We start from the raw sequence: 7,114 nt of genomic DNA, 5'->3' as shown, positions 1-7,114 counted from the left end.
ACTATGTGCTAGCAGCCTGCACTCAATCCACAGAGATCTGTTAAGCACCTACTATGTGCCAGCACTATAGTAAGCACAAGGGATACAAAAAGAGGCAAAAGATAGTCCCTATCCTCCAGGAGTTTACAGTCTTACAATCTGGGAGACAAGGTTAAAAACAAACGTACACAGAGCAAGCTATTGACAGAATAAATAGGGAATAATTAAGAGGGAAGGCACTGGAATTAAGGGAAAGCTTCCAATAAAAGATGGGATTTTAGTTGAGACTTAAGGAAAGCCATCCTTCCATCAAAGTAAAGTAAATTGCCTCTGGGACATTTGTAGACAGTTCTCTGCCTTATTGAGAACTGCTTCTCCATTGTCTGACCTTCTGGTGATGAACCTCTTAGAGCTAGGCTGGGCTGTTCTTCCTGGTACAATTGAATATTTGGTCTGTAGAGAGTATGACGGTGACTAGAACACTAACTCACACTATATAAATATGCATATGCATATATCACTATATATAGATAGACTTAGCTATGTAGCTTTGTGTACATATGAACATGCTACTGTCTATCTGTTTCTATCCACCTCCTGCTTTAGAGTTTGCCAAATGTTTTACATGCAGCCATGAAAGCTTGCTAGGACCTGCCAGAGATAATTATGCTCAGCTGGCAACGTGTTCAAGCACTCCAGGTTGCCTCTACACCATAATGAGACAGCAGGGAAGGCCTTCGTTCATCAGTCAATAAGCGTTTATTAATCATGGAGCTGTGTCAGGCTCTGTAATAGGGATTGGGGACAGACTGCAAAGAATGAGACATCCCTACTTCCAAGGAACTTATATTCTAATGGAGGACATCAGCAAGCAAAGAATAACCCTAATAAATGATTTGGATATTGTTTTGTCAAGCAGAGAGTCTGATACAAACAAAATAGGAACTTAATAAATGGCTGTTGATTGACAGAAGGATTGGCTAATATGAATACTAGGTCAATTTCCCCTTAATTTACCTATCACAGTACAAGATTTACATACATTCTTGTTTCATTTGGATAAAATTTCCCAAACGATGTTTGCAAAACCACTGTTTTGGAGTACTTTCCTTGGACTCTGCCACCTCTGACTGGAGATAACCCACTATAATTAGCCTGTCCAAGCCCCCAGACCATGCTTCTTCTGTCTGTCTGCCTATCATGGAGACCTGCAGTATGTTGCATCCTATAAGAACTGTAACTAAACCACCATCACCAACTGCTTTTGGAAAGAGCTCATTGATTGATTGTCCTGTGGCTCCATCCATATAACTTCCCAGAATAAAGTGATCATTCTTCCTTGTCAACAACTCTCTGGTAGGTGTTCTGTCCTTCTTTTAGGTAGGAAGCTTCTTGAGGGCAGAGCTAACTCTCTTGTATTTTCATTGACAATGCTTAGCCCAGTGTCTAGCCCACAATACAAACTGAATAATTTTTCATTGATTGATTGATAGATTCATTCATTCATTCCTCCAGGTGAGAATTAGTTAATTGCATTCTGTGTCTAGAAGACAAGAGTTAAAATTATAAATATGTATATAAGAACTTTAAAAAGTTTTCTTGGGAATATAAACTTAGGAAAAGCAAGTAACTCACAGGTATATTAATTTTCTCCAGATCGTTTTATTTTATGATGTGGACTATACCTATGTTAAAATGTTTCCATGGATCAGCAATTGGCCCCTTTAAAAAATATTGTTTAAAACAGAGAAAGATAGCAAACATCTCATCTATAGAATGAAGTCCTTCTTCATTGAGAAGTACTTGATAATGGGACAGTCTATTTTTCTTTAAAAATTTAACTGCATATTGATTTTCTATAAAAACTAAACAATTCATGACCTTTTACTTCCTGCAGTGTCCATCAAAGGAACAATAAAAGGCTAAAATGCATGGAGTTCGAGCTAATCATGTATTTGATTTCTGGTGTGGCTGAGCTGGTGCCATTGGTTCTTCCTTCCTATTACAGTAGCCAATGTTTATTTCTATTTAACTATGGTATCCTTGAAGGAAAAAAATACACATCCTAAGATAGCTTGGAGGTATCCTTTCTTATCTCCATAAAGTCACTTAAAACAACTCAGTAAGATCACATTTTTTAAAGCTTTCATTATTCAGAGACAAAAAATTACAATTGAACTTTAGAGATTTCATTTATCTAGCAAATAATGATTACCACAAATATAATTTCAGCCACAGTGCCCATATATTTCTTCCAACAATAAAGTTTCCATTCCTGATGACACCTTCCAAGGTAAGCAATTATGAACTCTTTCATTTGGGATTCATGTGTGCTGTTTTCCCATTCATTATTTTACAGATGGATACTTGTGCTATAAATGGGCCCTTCAGATGATTATAAATGGAGAGTCTCTAAATTCCTGAGGAAATGTCATTCACAGGAGCACAGTATGTGAAATCTAGTTTCTTCTTGACCAAATTCACCAACTTGCAAAAATCTTCCATATCAATAAAAAAAAAAACCCAAAACAGAAGCACAGTGACACAACAAAATGCTGCTTCGTGATAAATGCAGCGCAGTTCCCAAAAGGCCTCTTCCATACGTAGCTGACAATGAATTTCCTAGCCCTGTGAGATATTACAACAGCAAAACATAGTTTCACCTGCAAGCCTTCCTCAAATAACTAGAGTATAGGCTTAATGCATCCCTGCGTGACCAAATTGTGGAAGATCTTTTCTGAAATTAACGAGTCCAATCCACAACTTACAAAAATATGCTCCATCAGCACATCTGTTCTTTTCAGCCTTTTAAGATGGGCAGGTATAGCTCCTGAAGGTGGGATAATTACATTCTCAAATCAAGGAGGGTTTGCATAGTCTGCAGTTGTTAATTACCTCTCAGGTTATACAGGATCATTCAGGATGTTATTCTGATGCTTTGGATTGGTGGAGTAGATCAACTAACTCCTGGATGTTGGCAACCACCTCCTGAGGGTGCTGAGATAGACAGGTTGGTTATGAGAGGGAAAGTGAGTTGTAGCAAGAGCCTGTGATGAGAGTGATTAGAGAGAGTGATATGATTGTGTGGCAGCTGTGAATCAATACCAGTGGTTTGTAGGCGTGTTAGAGTGGCCACCTGCCAGTTTCAGGATGAGTCCTGGAATAGATCACTGGAGGGTTTGGGTTTGTCCTTAAGAAGAACCTCATTTTCTGATTGTCGGAAGAGTGGGGACTAGGGTAGGTGGAAGTTGATCCTCCTAGCCTTTGGAGTTAGCTGGTGAGATTCAGCACCTTCTGTCCTAGTGCCCTTCCCATAACGAGATTCCACTATTCTAAAGACAACAATGAGAGAGAGTCCATATAACAATAGCAGATTTATAAGTCTCCAGGAGTCTCTGCATGAGCAAGGGAAACTTTGGGAGGTGTAAGGGTCCAGTGCTTAAAAAATGATTGGAATCAGTGTGTGTGTGAGTGGATCCATAAGGGGTAGAGTCTGCTAGAATTCCTACTCTACTGCCATTGAGTTAGAGGGGGCCAGGATCATGTTGATTTCATGATGAGGTCTCAGGGTATGACTTCAGTGAATGCTAACGAAAGCTTAAATTACCTGAAACACAGCTATATAGAAATCTCTTTTGCTTAGTTTTTTTTTTCCAGTTAAATTTGGACTGTTGACTCAACTTTGAAGGAAGGTTTCAACATGAAAAAATACTATATAGAGATTTGTTTTTTAAAGAACTTTATCCTAGAATCAGTATAAGTCCATCCTAATCTCTTATAGAGCTATCATTTCAATTCTCTGACTCAGTTTCCTTATCTGCAAAATAACGAGTATTATAGTGAATAATCTCTCTCTCTCTCTCTCTCTCTCTCTCTCTCTCTCTCTCTCTCTCTCTCTCTCTCTCTCTCTCTCTCTCAGACACACACACACACACGCACACACACACATACAGATTCTAGGTACTGATGGTATTTGATACCTCTAAGACTATATAATCAGAGTTAATCTTTGGAATGACCCTGAACTCCTACAAGATCTTGAATCATCAAAGGAAGAACAAAATGTCTGTATTATTTTATGCTCACTAAGAGAAGAGTGTACTGATAGCTTTTAGGGGAAAAAATCAACAAAGGTTAAAACAAGAGGATCTTGGTACTTAATCCTTAATTATTAGACATCCTGCTTAGAGCAACTTGTTCCTTGTGAATTCTAAGTAACAGATTTTGTAGTATTCACTATCTCATTATCCTCGTTTTGGAAAATAAAGCTCTTGCAGCAAAGTTTATTCTAGGGAATTGTTTTCCTTGTGATGCCATTCTAAAATCTGAGCTACATGTTCATGTCTTAGCATCAGTGGTGAGTCAGATTCAATTTTGCAAAATCCTCTAAATACCCCCAGTCGACCAAGTTGAAAATTCTTTATGGGAAAGTTGTGAGTCAGGGATCGAGTCTATGCCCAGTCAGGGCTGTAGAGTTCTGAATGTCAAATGTCTTTAAGTCCTCTGAATGTCATTGAAGGCATTTCAGAATTTAATAGTACTGCAGCAACTTTCCAATTCTATGTTTTCTTCTTTTTCTTTCTCACTTTTACCAGGTCATAGAAATTTCTCCCAACTATTAGACTCCTCTATCTGCACACAGGTACTTCACTGCATGCAGTAAGCTTCAGTAACTATGCTCTTCCCTTTCTACTTTGATCTGGGGATTTACAATGTCCAACATTATTACGTACACCAATGTAAGGGGATGGCCTTCTCACAATTGACATATCCCAGCATAAAAATTTCTTAAGTTTAAGGCTTCAGTTTCTACAAGGTAAAGAAGCTTGCTTAGCAAGAGGAATAGTTGAGTCATTCCATTGATTACTGCCACGCTAGTTAGGTGATGGAAAATCTTGAGGAAACAAGCAAGATTCTAATTATTCAATGAAAACTAGAAAGAGTAGTCCCTCAAAGAGTTGTTGTCAGTATCAGAAAGAATATCATAGGCAGAGCACTTGACCAACCCTTTGGCTCTCTAAAGTCTAAGCTTACAAAATTAGAGCTTGAACATAATATTTCCTGAACAAATAATATTGCATAGAGCAGAGAGTTTTGCAGTAATAACCCCAAGGATTCCCCACATTTGATGCATCTCTGCTGGGAAGACATGAGGCTTTTGCCAGGGTATCTATCCAGGCAACATACAGTTTTGGATCTGTCACTGATGTACTGCTCAGCTGTTAGATTTCCTTCTTTACTCTTTTTCTCCTGTCTTCTTTCATGTAATGATTTAAAGAGCTGTTTCCAATCACACACTAGAGAAAGATGTGAAGGAAGCAAGGAAGTGAATGTCACCTCCATCTCTCCTGGAACTCAGGAAAAGGCTTCCTGAAGGGGCGTCACCATTCATTACTGTAGCTGGAAGGAAAAAAACAACAGAGAGAACTGTGAGGTTAATGCAGGAAACTTTTATTTGGTTCATTTTAAACTTGTACTGGGGACCTTTGAGGCTTAAGGAGCCACTTGGCTGGGAATAATAGGTGTTAGGATATGGGTGGGAAGAGAAAAGAGCAAAAATAAAAAGGAATGGGTCAGCTCTCTAGTAACATCCCTTGAAAGGGATGGGTCTTAGGCTATGCCGAAGGGGAAGGGAGTTCAATAGTTGTCCTGTTAAAAAGGCAGTTCCTGAGCCCAAGAGGTCCATCAACAATCCAGCAACATTTACAAAGCGCCAACACTCCCCTCACCCAGTGTTGTACGAGGTATACAACAATCTCTGCTCTTAAGGCACTTACATTCTAAGAGAGAGGACAACAAATACATATTTAAATATATACAGAAAAACTGAAAAGGAAAATGAATGCAAATAAATTGGAAGGTGGTTCAGTTTTGTGGATTTGAATCTGCAAGAGCCATTAAAGACACTGACTCCAATACTCTCTCATCTTCTAATAGGGAAACCAAGGCCCAGAGAGAGATGCAATGATTCGGCCAGGACAGTGAGGTGAGATTAGAATCCTGCTGTTCTTGAGCACAGGTCAAACATTCAATAGAAGTAGGCAGGGTTGACACTAGAAGTTGGCAGGACCAGGAAAAACCTCATGGAGCTGATGGTGGTGGATTTGTATCTTACCACAAGAAATGGATTCAACAAGGCAGTTTTGCTATTCAGTAAAATCAGAAAACTTTCTTTCTTACTTCCCCTTAAATCTTTAGATAATTCAATACTTTGTAAAAACCAAAACAATAATCAAAAAAACATAAATACATCATGTGCTTAATTTCCATCAATATTACCATTATAGAAATTCTCAAGAAAGAAGCACGTCACTAGAATGAAACTGACACCAAATCTTTTATGTTAGGACCACTAATACACTCCTGGGTCTTTCCTTCCCACTTCTTTCTTTTTGCAAAATTGCTTTCAAAATCTTGTGACAAGCCCTTCGTTTGGATTTTTGCAGTATTCTATCTTTAGAACCTGCACCCAGATAATTATTACATTTCCCCCTCTAAAGTACTTCTTTGTTTCATTTGAGAAAAATAAAAGGAAAATAACTGTCTAGTGTTAATTGGTAGAAGAGTAGGTAGAAAATTAATTCTGTGTCATATAAGAGCTTGTAGTACAAGCTTGAGATTGTATCTCCATTTCTTTTTCTATTGCATAGGATGATATTAGCCATTTGCCTTACGGGAGAGTTATATGGATTCAAAAGAAGTATTTAATTTCCTGAGAACCTCAGAGAGCATAGAATAACATCATTTTATCATAAATTAGTTTTGCGAGAATGTCTTTCAAATTAAGTATATCCTCTTGCCTGAAGGAAAGCAAATTTGGCCTCAAAACACTCAGAAGCTTCAAAAGTAATTTTAAATCACCCTGTTTCTCTGTTATTTGGTTTCTGTGAATTGTATTCTGATAGAAAATTCCAAAATACATTTACTAAGGTTAAATACCTGTGCTACCTGATTCTACTGACAGATGATGGCAGAAATAACTAGGAGAAAGCAATAGCCTGGTTTGATCTCTTGTCCAATTCTTTCTGACCCGATTTAGCGTTTTATAGACATACTAAAATGATTTGCCATTTCTTTCTCCAGATCATTTTACAGATGAGGAAACTGAGACAAACAAGGTGAAGTGACTTGCCCA

The sequence above is a fragment of the Notamacropus eugenii genome, chromosome 6 (genome assembly GCF_028372415.1).
Source record: "Notamacropus eugenii isolate mMacEug1 chromosome 6, mMacEug1.pri_v2, whole genome shotgun sequence".
Taxonomy (NCBI): Eukaryota; Metazoa; Chordata; class Mammalia; order Diprotodontia; family Macropodidae; genus Notamacropus; species Notamacropus eugenii.
The sequence above is the reverse complement of the archived record's forward strand: the minus strand, read 5'-3'. Positions refer to the sequence as shown.